Source organism: Carcharodon carcharias, chromosome 4 (genome assembly GCF_017639515.1).
Source record: "Carcharodon carcharias isolate sCarCar2 chromosome 4, sCarCar2.pri, whole genome shotgun sequence".
Classification (NCBI taxonomy): Eukaryota; Metazoa; Chordata; class Chondrichthyes; order Lamniformes; family Lamnidae; genus Carcharodon; species Carcharodon carcharias.
In genome coordinates, this window is record NC_054470.1 from 59,561,815 (window position 1) to 59,578,498 (window position 16,684).

Here is a 16,684-nt window from a genome sequence, read left to right on the forward strand (position 1 = left end):
GAGAAAAAGGGAGGCTCATGGCAGATACCGAGGGCTCAAAACAGTGGAAGCCCTAAAGGAGTATAGAATGTGCAGGAGGGTACTTAAAAAGGAAATTAGGAGAGCAAATAGGGGGCACGAAAAAACATTGGCAGGTAAAATAAAGGAAAATCCAAGTTATTTTACAAGTACATTAAGAGTAAGAGGATAACCAGGGGAAGAGTAAGGCCCAATAAGGACCATAGTGGTAATTTGTGTGTGGAGCCAGAAGACCCAGGTAGGGTTCTAAATGAATATGTTATGTCGGTGTTCACAAGTGAGAGGGATGATGTGGGTATGGTAATCAGGCAGAAGAACTGTGATATAATTAAAGAAATTAGCATAGAGAAGGAGGGGGTTCTAAATGGCCTGGCAGGCTTAAAAGTAGATAAATCTCCAGGCCCGGATGACATGTATCCCAGGCTGTTGCGAGAGGCAAGGGAGGAGATAGTAGTGCGCTGGCAATAATTTTCAATACCTATCTGACCACAGGAGAGGTGCTAGAGGACAGGAGGACAGCCAATGTGGTACCATTATTCAAGAAGGGAGTAAGGGATAAACCAGGGAACTACAGGCCAGTCAGTCTAACCTCAGTGGTGGGGAAATTATTGGAAGCAATTCTGAGGGACAGAATTAATCTACACTTGGAGAGGCAGGGATTAATCAAGGACTGTCAGCATGGCTCTGTTAAGGGGAGGTCATGTCTGACCAATTTGATTGAATTTTTCGAAGCAGTGACCAGGCGTGTAGATGAGGGCAATGCATTTGGCGTAGTTTACTTGGACTTCAACAAGGCTTTTGATAAAGTCGCACATGGGAGACTGATAACGAAGGTAAGAGCCCATGGGATCCAAGGCAATTTGGCAAATTGGATCCAGAATTGGCTGAGTGGCAGAAAGCAGAGAGTGATGGTGGAGGGGTGTTTTTGTGACTGGATGCCTGTGTCCAGTGGGATTCCACAGAGATCAATGTTGGGTCCCTTGCTGTTTGTGGTATATATAAATGATTTAGACTTGAATGTAGGAGGGTTGATCAGTAAGTTCGTAGATGACATGAAAATTGGTGGGGTGGTAAATAGTGAGGAGGATAGCCTTAGATTACAGAAGGATACAGAGGGGCTGGTCAGATGGGCTGATCAAATTGAATTTAACCCAGATGAGTGTGAGGTGATGCGCTTGGGCGGGACAAACAAGGCACCAGAATACACAAGGAATCGTAGGATCCTAGGAAGTACCGAAGATCAGAGGGACCTTGGTGTGCATGTTCACCAGTCCCTTAAGGTAGTGGGACAGGTAGATAAAGTGGTTAAGAAGGCATATAGGATACTTGCCTTTATTAGCCGAGGCATAGAATATAGGAGCAGGGAGGTTATGCTGGAACTGTATAAAATGCTGGTTAGGCCACAGCTAGAGTATTGCATGCAGTTCTGGGATCCACATTATAGAAAGAATGTGATTGCACTAGAGAAAGTGCAGAGGAGATTTACCGGGATGTTGCCTGGGATGGAGAGTTTTAGTGATGAGGAGAGATTGGATAGACTGGGGTTATTTTCCTTGAAGCAGAGGAGATTGAGGGGGGACATGATTGAGGTGTATAAAATTATGAGGGGCATAGATAGGATAGACAGGAAGGAACTTTTCCCCTTGGTGGAGGGATCAATGACCAGGGGGCATAGATTTAAGGTAAGGGGCAGGAGGTTTAGAGGGGATGTGAGGAAGATTTCTTTTCACCCAGAGTGTGGTGGGAATCTGGAACTCACTGCCTGAAAGGGTGGTAGAGGCAGAAACCCCCATAACATTTAAGAAGTATTTGGATATGCACTTGTGATCCAATGGCATACAAGGCTATGGACCTAGTGCTGGAAAATGGGATTAGAATAGTTAGGTACTTGTTTGACTGGCACAGACTCGATGGGCTGAAGGGCCTTTTTCTGTGCTGTAGCCCTCTATGACTCTATGACATACTGTTAATATGTATCACTATGGGCTTTTAACAATAAATACTTGCCAATACTTGCAGTACTGTTTTCATTAAGAACCCACACCCTTGCTAACACAAATAGGAAATCCTGGCCTAAAATCTCCATAAAGTATTTAATACAATTGAATGTAATGTGAACAGAGGCTCTGAGTTGTGCAGTGGGTTTGCAATTTAGCCTTTCTCCTCTGGGACCTGGGTTCAACTGTAGCCCTGCTCGAGCCTCCTCTGCTGGCTGTAAGGATCCTTTGTGAAAGGAGTTTACACAATCTCAATCTAGCTCCTAGCGCGCATGGACCTACTCATTTGGCTTTATATGAAAACGTGACTCAGTAAAACTACTGTACAAAATGGAAAAACAATCTCTCTACGATAGTAAAGAATATTCTTTTTTTCTGAGGGACACTGTAGAGGAATGTTTGAAGCTGATATTTGGGGGAATTTCTCCTTTTTGGTCCTGATTTTGATGATTTGTTTTCTCTCATGGTGGAGAATGAAGAAAAGTTCAGCCCGGGAGACCTCTTGATGCTTCACTGGGCTGATGGCATTTTTGTCCCTTCTGCCCCTGTGACAGGTAGTCATTTTCTCCATGCTTGCTACTTGCAGGAAGATCCTGGGTCCCTGGAGAATTTCCTTTCAGTCCACTCAACTTTCTGGCAAGTTCTGGGGCCCCCACCTGTACGTTGATGGTATTCCCAGAAAAGTGATGCTAAAGGCCTTGCTATTCCGGCTCCCCACAAATGGAAAGGGCTTCTTGAGGCCTTGTCTCTCTGCAGTCAAACCCAAAGTCAGATATTGGATGGGCTGCTTGCTATGCACACCACTGTTATCCTGGCTATTAACTTAATTGGAAAGAAAATCGGACCGCGTGTACAACAGGCGGATGATCCAATACCGCCAGTTATCCACCCTTCTCGAAAGTTATTGACAAAGCATGTCAGTGACCTGGTGAAAAGTGTGAATTTTCAGCAATTTTTCACAAGTTTCCATGGGAAGGGAAAATATCAGTGGAACAAATCAGCACATGCACTACAAATAGGGTTCAAGCCTATACACATGGACCAAGATTTCATCTTGATAGATTTTGGCACTCCCAGGACTGTGAACAGGACTCAAGCTATGCACATGAATCAGAATTTGATCTTGATAATTTGTGGCACTCCCAATTAGAGAGGGAACATTGCAGTGCTGACCTTCACTTAAATGTGAAAGCTGCACAACTATACATAAAGAGAAACCTTTTGATTGAGGAACATGAAAATAGCTGACAGTTTTACTTTGGTGAAAAGTAGAGAATGGAATCCCAGGGAGGTTGGATTCTCCCAACTCCCTGTAAAGCATCATTGGCGGCCGTGTATTTAGCTGTCTAAACCCTAAACTTTAGAATTCCATCAGTAAACACCTCTGCTTCTTGACATTGCTCTTTTCATTTGACCCCCCTTTATAACCCACTCTGACTAAACTTTTAGTCACTTCCTCCTAATATCCCTTTGACGCACCACGATTTTTGTCTGACTACACTCCTGTGAAGCAGCTCAGGACGTTTTTCTCCATTGAAGTCAGTGAAAGAGAAAATTGGATAGGTGTATAACCGGCAGTCAATCCAATGGTGCCACCTTTCTGTGCCACTGAAGTTAGAAATTACCCCTATAGGATCCAGGCATAAGAGTATGCTAATGCTATCCTGGTCTTGGGAGATGTCTCTTTCAAAAGTCCAATTAAATTCAATCCCGTAAAATGCAGGACAGAAAGGTACTTATGTAACCCTATTCATTATATGGTTCAGGTCCTCAATGAAGCACCTAAATGATAAAATTCATATGTGCTTCAGTGCCTGTAATGTAGGAATAGTTTATTGGTTTATAATTTTAATATAATTTTAATTCAACATTACCCTTCTTTTAGTATCCAGTCCACCACTTCACTCTCACATGCTGAATTTGTTTTTTTTTATTTTTGTTGCTATATGATTGCTACATGCTTGCATGTTTTTAACCTGATTACTTGGTTTACATGTGAATTTTTTGATCGACGTTGCACTGCGATTCAACCTTCAGGCTGCAAACATGTTTCTTGAATAAAATGCCATTATTAATTAATGAAGGGAGGTGGCTGACCAATGAGAACATCAGGTTCCTTTGTACCTGACTGGAAATGGGGAAGATATTGCTAGGAAGAGGAGATAAACAACATGTGCTCCTTACTTTTAGTCACATATTTTGTGAGGTCCGTCAACTAAGGCACAAGCTGCCTGTGGGAATTATAGCTTCAAACAATGTGCAAACCATTGCCCATTTGCACACACTCTTTTATGTTTCCCAAGCTCCATGGAAAAATGTTCTTAAAGGTGGAAGTGGGACATATGAGGCATTCGAGGTGACATGCTCCTCTGCTGTTAGAAGTGCCAGCACTTGTGGATGCAGCAGATATCTCTGTTGTCCTAACAGCAATCTGTCAAATGTTTATTCTCCTTCAGATAACGCATGTGTTATGATCCCTATGGAAACCTATAACTTTTAAAAAGAGATGAATTTCCTAGTGAACGACTCAGAGGTTCACGTGACAAGATTTCAATTTTAAAACCTTTACTGTAACAAACACATTAAAATAAACATAGACTGAATGCTACTAGGCAATTAATATGCTAAACTATGGGAAAGGTGTATCCTAGTAACTTCTTAACACAACTGAAAACCCCACAGCGCATTTATGTATTACATGGCACTCTCTGCAGACATGTAGTCTTGAGTTTAAAGTCCAAAGCTCCTCTTGGCTCTAACAGGATCTCTTCTCCCTACTTCACCATGTGAATCTTCCAGTGCCTTTCAAACAAAGTGCCCTTCACCCAACCCTATGAGCATAATCGAATGGACTTCCCATTGCAAGGTACCCTCTAGTGATTCCATGGCCTTTAATTCTTCACAATCCTTGTTTCCTCGAACAAGTGTTCCACCCTCACCATCCCTCCTCTTGGTTGTTGCCCCAAAAGCAACCCTTTTCTTCTGCCTGGCATAGCAGCATCTGTTGTGGGTCTTCTTCTCCAAAACTCTTGGGCTGACTAACCCTAGAGAGTCAGTGAGTCTGGGCAGCAGTCAGGCTAGTTGCTTCTTCCTTTAAGTCCAGGAGGTAAATTTGTACCTGATTTTTTACCAATTTTGATTTGAATTTCTGTCTCCATAGTAAGCAGGTCATGCGAGGTTGTCTCCAAGCGGACATAGTATGAAGACACATGGTATTATCTCCAGGCAGAATTAGTAGGAGGTCCCATCCCTCACTATCCCATTTTACCTTGAATTAAAGGAGACAATTTAAAATATAATGATCTTTAACGTCCAGCAATCCTAACATGTGTCACTGTGGAATGCGCCATGGAATATCACAAATTGAACCAGAATTTGTTGATGTAGAGCATCTAATAGCTTCAGCAATTGGTTAGACTTGCTCCTGCACCCTTAGGCTCAAAATGTTTTTTCCCAAAAAGCTGCTGGAAGTGTGAGTTGATATCAGGACAGGTGAGGGACAAAGCATATCTGAGACCTAAGTAAACAGGGCAACGAGTAGGGTGGCTACATAACCAATCAGACTGATGGACTGGGAAATAAACAGTGGAAGAACTGAGAAGGAGGGTGAATAAAAAGGGGTGAATTCACCAATGAAAGAATCTATATTTATATTGCACCTTTAACATAATGAAACATCCCAGGGCACTTAACAGGGACTTTAAATGTCAAATCAGGTACAGAAATAAAAATAAAGAAAGAACGATTGGATCAAAAGAAAGGGAAAAAACAGACAGAAAGGAAAAGTATAAAAGAGATTAAAATTTAAAATTTGGGATTTTTAAACTTTCCCTGGAAAATTCAAAACCTGAAGGAAAGATCCACATTTGTAATAATTAATATTCCATACCAGATTTGCAATCATCAACAAGTAACATGTCATTAAAAAGCAGCTGAATCGCTGCCTTTCCCGCTTCTCATAATATCCTGTGGCAGCGGGAAGATGCCGACACCTTCCATTGCCTTTTACCACACCTCCCACATCCCAGTACATCTCCAGAAGGTTGGTAAAACCCTGGCCTGCCAATATACTACACAGTGTAGTATTGATCCATAGAGACCAGTGATGTCTGAGACTCCAATCACTGGTTGATGCTGCGTTCAGAAAGGCACTGGTGGAGTGGCATTGCTACAATTGGATAGCAATTCTTTTTAAGCATAAGGCATTTATGTTATAAAATGACTTAACATAGAAGGCAATTGAATCAAGCAGTATTGGATTCAGAGACCATGAGATATTCTTGAGAGATAAAGGACCGAGAGATATAGCAAGAAGACAAGTAGGTGGGACTGATCTGTGAAAAGAGGCAGACTTGTTTAGATCTATGGCCCTCTTGCCTCCTAAATACCACAATATATTCATTAGCAGCCCTGGGAAACTGTTTATCTTTTAATATCTCCTAATATGCCATTCATTATCTTCATTCTGACTTTGTTGGCAGTCAACTGCAAAATCTAATGGCCAATATGGTGGTTCAATGAAGTTGGTGCTGTACTCAGTACAGCCACTGCTTTATTGTCAGCTTGGTTCATTTGCCAGCACATTTGCCTCTGGTTATTTGAAAGAGCAGAGCGTTCTCTTAGTCTTCTGGACAAACCATTCTGCCTTCAATCAAACATTACCAAAAACAAATGAACTTTAAGCATCCTTAATGTCCTTTAGCTATTGTCTGATGATTAATATGCTCTTTACTAGCAGATTGAAATATTGAACATAGGCAGAAGCTCAGTTTTAACATCTAATTTAAAGGACAGTGCAGTAGTTTCCTCAATATTGCACTGATATGCTAACCAAGATTATGGATGGGAATGTCCTTGGAGCTGTAGTCACTCCACTGCTGTAACCTCAATGTGGTGGAACCTCATTAATATGCATAAACTGGATTGCTGTTGAATTTACACAGGAGGCAGCTATGAGGAATTTCCCACTCTACGTGACAAGGCCTGGAGTGAGTCTTGAACATGTAACCTATTGGCTCAGAAATGCATATGCTGCCATTTGAGCAAAACGCAAATTCTTTCTTAACTTTCAGGTTTTTTATATTCTTTCGTGGAATATGAGTGTTGCTAGTAAGGAAGCAATTGTTGCGCATCCCTAAATGCCCTTAAGAAAGTGGGTGGTGACCTGTCTTCTTGAACTGCTGCACTCCTTTCTTTTATTCTTTCTGGGGTAAGAGCATTGCTGGCAAGGCTAGCGTTAGTTGCCTATCCCTGATGTGGTGTGGGTACACAGACAGTGCTGCTAGGAAGAGAGGTCCAGGTTTTTGACCCAGTGACAGTGAAGGAATGTCAATATATTTCTAAGTCAGAGTGTTGTGTTGTGGTGGGGTTCCCATGCTTCTGTTCATTCTCCACTGTTAATATGTATAAGTTAATTTATTCATTTCTAAAAGTGAGTTAATATTGACTTCTGGTCTCCTCCTTCACCAAATGGTTGTAAGAAGTTTAATATGGTAACTGAGGAAAGTTTGACCCTTCTATTAAGTTTCACGGATGAAATTTACAAAAGATGATTTAAAGGATGCCCATAATGCAATGGTCAGACTTTGACAGATTTCAAAAGATGAACGGTCATTCCATGGAGGAATATATCATGGACTTTAACAGACTGTATAAAAGATTGCAGAAATTCAATTTGAATATTCCATGTCCAGTACTTGTCTTTAAATTACTGGATTGTGCTAAGGTGTCATAATGCACAGGTTCCTGGTCTTAATTGGGGCTTGGTTCTCAGAAAGAGGTTCCCTTTTGGAACAGATGCCTGCTGCCCTGAAAAAATCATTGGGAAGCCATCATTTCCAGCAGCCTTGATGGCACAAATGGGACATTCCGCGGTGTCACAAAGATTGGCAGACTCTATGATCAGGGCATTTCCAGATATTAGACACAGATGCCAGTATTAAGGGAGAGCTACAGACAGAAGGAATGAGGATGACAGCATTCTTAGCAGATCTGGATACCACAAAATGCCACAGATGACAGGTTTGAAATAGTAATATTAGGCGAACAAACCCCAGGAATGCCCAAGGAGTTGTTAACAGGGTCTTCATGTGTGACTCAAAATATCATTATGTGATGAACTGCCTAAAACCAAACAGCAGGAATCTTGAACTAACACATCATACAAAGAATTTTGAAGATGAAGATAATGATAATGATCAGAACTGAACTGTACTAGTCACAAAAAGCTTTAGAACGGTGAAGAGTGTGCAAATTCATTTAACTACAGTATTAGAGAATTGTTGCACCTCAACATTGTGTGGAACTGATTGGTTAAATTGTTATCTAGTTTCATTCAGTAGTGAAGATTGATATAAGATCAGGGAGAATGAAAGTTCTATTTGTTTTGGGTTCAGGGATGACAATAACTTGTGGTCACTCAAAGGAGTGGTGATTCCATGCAAAATAGCTGGAGTAAGCCACTTTATTAGTTTTGGTGTAGTCTCCAGTGAGATATCTTTGCTCTTATGCAAGCCTTCCATGAAAAAGGCACAAGTGCAACTGGAAATGGAGCACAATAAAGCAATTATTTTTGGAAAGTCAGTGGATCTGCAGTTTACCCAGTCAGGGCATTAACAGAATCTGATGTTTCTATCAGAATGTTAGAAAGGTATTAATGGAATCAGGTGATTGGAATCAGACAGACAAAGAGCAAATTGTCTTAAAGCTGCACAGATAATTTGCTTATCCTTCTCAAAGATTAAAAATCCTGCTGAAGGATGTAGGTTCAGCTGATGAGGAGTATACAAGGCTTATAGAAGAGATTAGTGCAAAGTGTGAATATGTAAGAAGTATCGTTGGACACCACCACATCCTATTGTAAGCCTCCCATTGGCATGTGACTTTAATGTGGTAGTTGTCATGGATCTCAAGGTACGGGAAAAAGATAGAAATATTTTCATTTTACACAACAGGGACATGGCAACCAGGTTTATTCCTTCTATGGTAATAGATGACAAGGACCAAGGGGTGATTGTTGATAAAATATGGAGAAGTGTGTACTTAAATTTCCATCCTTGGCTGACCCAAAAAATATGAAATTAGTTATTTTTAATGTTGCTTCTCATGCCAATCTATCTGATGCGTATCCAAGTGCGGCTGGTTTCATAATATTTTGGGTGGATGAAAATGGAAAATTTACCTTTTAGCCAGGGGAACTAAGGAAATAAAAAAGGATTTTAAAAGCACTTTAGCTGCAAAATCACTGGCTCTTGAGGAAGCAGTGAGTATGGGATTCTATTTGATAAATATTTTAGGGGACATTCCATTAAAGGGGTGTGCTGAAAGCTGTTTACCCATTGAATGTTACATAGGTAATCGTCCTTGTGGGATAATGTACACTTTACAAAAGGCGTAAGTGGGAAACGATTAAGGATTGACCTGGCTAGTGTAGAACAAATGTTAGAGAAAAAAGGAAATCTCCAAGATCAAAGAGGTTGATGTAAGTCATCAATTATCTGATGGTTTTACAAAAAGGATTGCTTATACCAAAAGACTACTGGGGATCCTAGAAGTCTTGTAATTAACTACTTTATAGAAAATATGGAAAGTATTTTTTTCTTCAATTTGTTTTGAAATATTGCATGTGAATATTATTTAAATTTTATTTTTTAAGAAGAGAAAAGGAACCTGTTAAATTTAATTGTATAAATTAAGGTTAAGTGTATACAGGTGGTGGGCACTCATTGGATAGTTACTTGTGCACATCCAGTGATTGAGGAGCATTGTTTCTATAGTAGTGGTTATCATGTTCGATCTACATGTGATAAGTTCTGCAATTTGAAAACAGCCAGACCATTATCAAAGCTTAAAAATAAAAACAAAAAAACTGCGGATGCTGGAAATCCAAAACAAAAACAGAATTACCTGGAAAAACTCAGCAGGTCTGGCAGCATCGGCGGAGAAGAAAAGAGTTGACGTTTCGAGTCCTCATGACCCTTCGACAGAACTGGCAAAGCTTGCTCATGTAAACGTTTCATGTAAAAGTTCCAGTGAGTGAAGCGGAGCAGCTTTATTGGATACTCTGCATTTCTGTAAAACAACTGACTGAAAATTTAGTTGAGAACTGCTGTTTGCTTGTGGAAGAGCAGATTTATTTCTCAGTTCCAGGGTCATTATTTTCCAACAACAGGCACTCTGGACTAGCTGGAGCACAGCTGACTACATTTATTCACCAATACCCGAAGGCAAGGCCAGACATTGTTGCTGCTGCTGTCTAGAATCTGAGGCCTGGAGCCTAGAGGAGAGAGAGGGGGACAGGTATTAGCCTATTTGCCTCTCCAAAGGGAGAGGGCTGCTGGAGGAGAAGACAGCAACCCCAGAAAGAACATCTGCTGAAGGAGGAAGGAAGCAGGAAACAAGAAGGGCATTTGTGCACTTTGATATCAAAGACTTTTGTTACAAGAAAGGATAAATTATAACATCTTGAGGGAGTGTGTGAGTGACTGTATACTGCTGCTACCTAACCTAACTGCTGGACTAATTAAGGATCCTTCCCTCCCTCATTGCCTGACCTGGGACAGCTGGAGCTGCCAGGCTGAAGATTAAACTGATTTAACCTTTAAAGGCTTTGTGGAGCGCTGTGCACTGGACAATTCCAACTGCCCCAGATGAAGACATCTCCTACCTTAAAGGAAGAGCAATGACTGAGTAACATCGACAGCGCACTTGTGCAAGTCCACAGCACCCACCCAGCTTTTGACCTTCCTCCCTCCCTCCCTTCCTTTTCTCTGTGTGCCTCTTTCTCTATTTTGAGGAGAGATCCAGTTCCTTCCCAAGGGAGTGGTCCTTATTCCTTATGCCTTTCTGTACGGTCCGAGGTTGTCAAACCAGGCGCTAGGGGTGGGTGTGGCTCTTTTAAAACCCAATGGCGACACCATCTTCACTGGTGACAGGGTCTCCAAAGACCCATGTGGGAGTGGCTGCATCTTCTGATCCTGTGGCCCTGTCACCTTTCAAATTAATAACTAAGAAATATGGAGTAAAGAGCTTCCCAGCATGACCATTGAGGCATGCATTAAAGCCCTGGCTGGGGTAGTTGGCCCTTCAGTCATCAACGCAACCTCAAATGTACAGACAGGCCATATTTTCACTGAGTACCAAGCAGGTGGTGCACCTAGCCTTTGAAAGGGGGCTCACAGTGCGTAGGGAATTCCTGCTGGTGGACCTTAGAAGCCGATGCACAGCAGGTCATCTTGTCAAACGTCCCACCCTTCATTTTCAATGAGCTCCTCCTCCTCCACCTCCATCAACTGGGGTAGGTGGGGTCGGAGGTAGTGCTGATCCACTCAGCCTCAGGAGACAGGCCTATGTCATCTGTACTTCTTCCGGCACCAGGTTTTAATTGAGGTTGCCCAGGAGGAGGTTTTAATGTCAAACATAAGGGGGATATCTACCCACTGCATCTCCTGGACATTGGACGGTATACGGTGCCATGACTATAGGAAGGTGGGGCATATTAGAAAAAATCTGCCTTGCCTCCAAGGCCACCAAATCTACCCAAGGACCAAGGCTGGCTCTGCCACACCTCCCTCCACCACCCCATCCCAAACCCCGTAAGGGGTGTCAATTCTGGTGGATAATAACACCACAGCTGCTAGCATGGAGGGCAGAGGATAACTATGTGGAAAGAAAGGGCAGCACAAGAGCAGGAACGTAAAGGCCAACCCCCTGTAAATAACCCTGTGCCCACGAGCAAGCCCAAACGTGATCCCATGCCCATTACTGACCCATGATCGCGCATGACCCTATGCACATGGAGGAGTCCTTGTGTCCCGCTGCACCTGCGGGTAATCCCCTTACTACCGCACCTGAGCCTGAGGTCATGCCTGCTCCAGCGGGAGCTATTCCTCCTGAGGTCATGCCTGCTCCAGCGGGAGCTATTCCTCCTGAGGTCATGCCTGCTCCAGCGGGAGCTATTCCTCATGAGGTCATGCCCTCTCCAGCGGGAGCTATTCCTCCTGAGGTCATGCCTGCTCCAGCAGGAGCTATTCCTCATGAGGTCATGCCCTCTCCAGCGGGAGCTATTCCTCCTGAGGTCATGCCTGCTCCGGCAGGAGCTATTCCTCCTGAGGTCATGCCTGCTCCGGCGGGAGCTATTCCGCCAGAGGCCGCACCTGGGTACAGAGGCACAGAAGAGCAGGAAGGTGTAAAGCATTTGGCCTCTGATGAAATGGAGGTCGCCCTCCCTCCAAGAAAAGGAGGAGGTGCTGCTCCTCTGAAGCGGAGGAGGACAGTGATAAGATTGGTCCCTTTGTGGAAGAGGTGCTGGCACACCTCCCCCCTGCCCCTAGACCCTTTACCCTGCTCTAATGGGGCGGAGGGTCCGTCAGCTTCACCACGATTACCTGTAACCAGGTCAGGCGCCCTGAAGGCTGAAGCGGGTGATGTCTTCGTGCTTGAACCAGCCCGACAACAGCTTAACATCCCTGAGGTCCTGCCCAACCCAACTGGGGACCGTGGTGACTATGCTCCATAAACTGAGTCACTGGGCGGTGGTAGGGAAGGTTCCCTCGCTCTCTTAACCTTTTTGCTGCAGACACATTGGTTTTCAGATCTGACCTCTTTCCAGAGATGCCATGTGAAACACTGCTAGAGGCAGAGCTGGTTCCTGAGTGCTCTGGTGGGGGCTAATCCTCCTGAGGCCAGAGCCCGTAGAGGACCCCAGAGAGGACCCTTCTGCTATTGATCCTGGGGGGGTGGAATCATGGCAGAGTTAGGGCTGGTTGGTGGGTCCAGGCCACCCGCTGCACCCGGTGTGGTGGGGCTACTGGGAAGCCTACCGTGATGCCCTCGTGCCAAGAACTGAGTCCGCCCTCATTCTTCCCAGGGTAACTCTGGGAATTCCTTGCCAAGTTTTTGGGTCGCCCTGAAAGAATCCAGCTGACCTTTGACCATTGGTTGGAGCTGGTGCTGCTCATCTGGTCCGTCCACTTCACCCTAAAAACCCTGGGCATGAGCCAGAGTGAGCAGCACCAGCTGAAGTTTTTCCTCACTGGGCTCCTGAGGGAGTGGAGAGCTACTTATGTCTTTGCTCCCTCTGCACCTTAAGAGTATTGGTGGGTGATGGCTTCACAACCCCCTTGTCATGAAGATAACCTCACACTCTTCAGTGCCATTAATGCGAGCAAGTGCATTTTCCTTCAGGGGTGTTTCAACTGCACTCCTAATGGGAGGGACCATGCCAGTGCCCTGCACAACTTGGCATTGGTAGGGAAGTTGCAGGGCCTGATCAGGTTCTTCAACTTGTGGACGTCTGATGAAATCTTCATCCTGACTCCAGCGTTTTCACGCTTGTGAAGCCTGGAGTTGGAGCATTCAGAATCAACCATCTTTATACCTCCAAGACGTTTGTGCCCTGTGTTCTGGTGGCTTCAGTGCAGCAGACACCATGCTTGGACCACCATCTGGGTGGCCCGTCTTCCAGCCAGCTGCTGGAAGACAAGCGGTTCCGGGACTCTTCCATCATTTCTGGGCCGGCTAGCGAAGGAAGCAGGGAGGCTTATACGAACATATGAACATAACAAATTCAGAGGAGGAGTAGGCTACTCAGCCCCTCAAGTCTGCTCCACCATTCAATAAGATCACGGCTGATCTGAATATAATCTCAACCCCACATTCCTACCTACCCCCGATAACCTTTCACCCCCTTGTTTATCAAGAATTTATCTAGCTCTGCCTTAAAAATTTTCCAAGACTCTGCTTCCACTGCCATTTGAGAAAGATAGTTCCAAAGACTCACAACCCTCTGAGAGAAAAAATGACTCCTCATCTCTGTGTTAAATGAGCGAGCCCTTATTTTTAAACAGTGACCCCTTAGTTCTAGATTCTCCCATAAGAGGATACATCCTCTCCACATCCACCCTATCAAGACCCCCCAGGACCTTAAAGGTTTCAATTAAGTCATCTCTTACTGTTCTAAATTCTATGGGATACAAGCCTAACCTGTCCAGTCTTTCTTCATTGGACAACCTGTCCATTCCTGGTATTAGCCTAGTAAACCTCCTCTGAACTGCTTCGAATACATTTACATCTTTCTTTAAGGAGACTAGTACTGTACATAGTACTCCAGATGTGGCCTCACCAATGCCCTGTACAACTGAAGCATAACCTCCTTACTTTTGTATTCAATTCCCCTCTCAATAAATGATAACATTCTATTAGCTTTCCTAATTACCTGCTGTACCTGTATACTAACCTTTTGTGATTCATGCACTAAGACGCCCAGATCCCTCTGAATCTCAGAGCTCTGCAATCTCTCATCATTTAGATAATAAGCTTCTTTTTTATTCTTCCTGCCAAAATGAACAATTTCACATCTGCCCACATTAAACCCCATTTGCCAGATCATTGCCCACTCACTTGACCTATCCATGACACTTTGTAGCATCTTTACGTCTTCTTCACAATTTACTTCCCTACCTGTCTTTGTGTCATCAGCAAATTTAGCAACCATTCCTTCGTTTCCTTCATCCAAGTCATTTATATAAATTGTAAAGAGTTGAGGCCCCAGCACTGATCCCTGTGGCACACCACTCGTCACATCCTGCCAACCAGAAAAAGACCCATTTATGCCAACTCTCTGCTTCTTATTAGCCAATCTTCTATTCAAGCCAGTATGTTAACCCCTACACCATGAGCTTTTATTTTTTGCAATAACCTGATGTGGCACTTTATCAAATGTCTCCTGGAAATCTAAGTACAGTATATCTACCATTTCCCCTTTATCCATAGCACATGTGACCCCTTCAAAGAACTCCAATAAATTGGTTAAACATGATTTCCCTTTTACAAAACCATGTTGACTCTGCCTGATTGCCTTGAATTTTTCTAAATGCCCTGCTATAACATCTTTAATAATAGCTTCTAACATTTTCCCTATGACAGATGTTAAGCTAACTGGACTATAGTTTCCTGCTTTCTGTCTCCCTCCCTTTTTGAATAAAGGAGATGTATTTGCTATTTTCCAATCTAATGGAACCTTCCTGGAATCTAGGGAATTTTGGAAAATTAAAACCAGTGCACTAAATATCTCACTAACCACTTCTTTCAAGACCTTAGGGTGAAATCCATCCAGACCTAGGGATTTGTTGGCCCGCAGCCCCAACAATTTGCTCAATACCACTTCCCCTCCCCGAGCCAATGATGGGATGTGGGCACAGCTCACGTTCGCTCCTTCTGTCAGGACTACACAAAGGGGTTGAAAAAAAGATGGAAGTCCAGTGTGGAGTAGGAGTTACTCCACCAAGAATCCCGTCTCGGTCAGGCCGTCGAGGACACAGCCCTGTGGAAGGTTTATGAAGAGAAGAAGAGCGTGTTGACAGACCTGCAACTCATCAGGTCCTGGATCTGGTTCCTTCAGCTCCCCCATATTCTACTTGGTGGAAAAAAAGCCAGGGGGTCCAAGCAGCTCCTTACACTGTCAGCCAACAACGACGGATCCCTTGTCTCGGATCTGGGGGGTATCAGGGCTCAGACCCAAGCATATTACAGGGCCCTGTTCTCTCCAGATAGGTCCAGCGAGGATGCTAGCAAAGTTTTGTGAAGGGCCTGCTGTATGTCAGCCCAGAGGGCGCTGAGAAGCTTGATGCTCAGCTCAGCTCAGCTCAGCTGGGCTGAGCTCACAGGCACCCTCAACAACCTCTCATGGGGCAAGTTCCTGAGGCTGGATCGGCTGCCCATTGCGTTCTAAAGGGTATTGTGGGACATGCTGGGGAATGAATACGTGCAGATACTGGACGAATGTCTATTTACTGCAGAGATGCCCCTTTCATGGTGCAGGGCTGTCATTGTCCTGCTGCCTAAGAGGGGGAATCTCCAACTCCTTAAAAGCTGGCTCCTGGTCTCCCTCCTCAGCACGGATTATAATGTCCCTGCCAGAGCTATCGTGCTGGACCAGTGATCCACCCCAATCAGTCCTACACAGTCCCCGGCTGGGCTACCACTAGTCTGGGGCATGATCCATCATTCCCAGAGGTCTGGTTTGTTGGTCATCTACCTGCTCCTTGGTCAGGAGAAGATGTTCTACCGGGTGGATCACAAACATTTATTTGGGATTCTGTGAGCATTACAGTTCGGGACGCATTTTATGATTGAGTATATGTGTGTGGGAGTGAGAGTGGGTGACTGAGTGTGCGTGGGATTAAGAATGAATGACTGAGTGAGTGTGTGGGGGGAGTGCGAGAGACTGAGACTGAGACTGAGTGTGAGTATATGGGGGGAGTGCAAGAGACTGAGTATGTGTGGGGGGAGTGCAAATGACTGAGTGTGTGGGGGGAATACAAGAAACCAAGATTGAGGCTGAGTGTGTGGGGGGACTGTGAGAGACTGAGTGTGTGGGGGGACTGAGAGATACTGTATGAGGGGAGTGTGAGAAACTGATGTGAGTGTTTGGAGGGAGTGCGAGAGACGGAGTGTGTGGATGGGGGGATGAGAGTCTGCCTCATGCCCAGTTTCAGGTTTCTCACTCACTTTCGCCATCACACAACACATACAAATGGCCCCATTCACAGTGATTGAGAATGAGTGAATGAGCATCCTGAGACTGGGAGTGAGCTGGACATACACATACAATGACCCTCTCACACTCTGATTATTTTTATTAATTACTATTTTTTAGCGTAACAATTTAT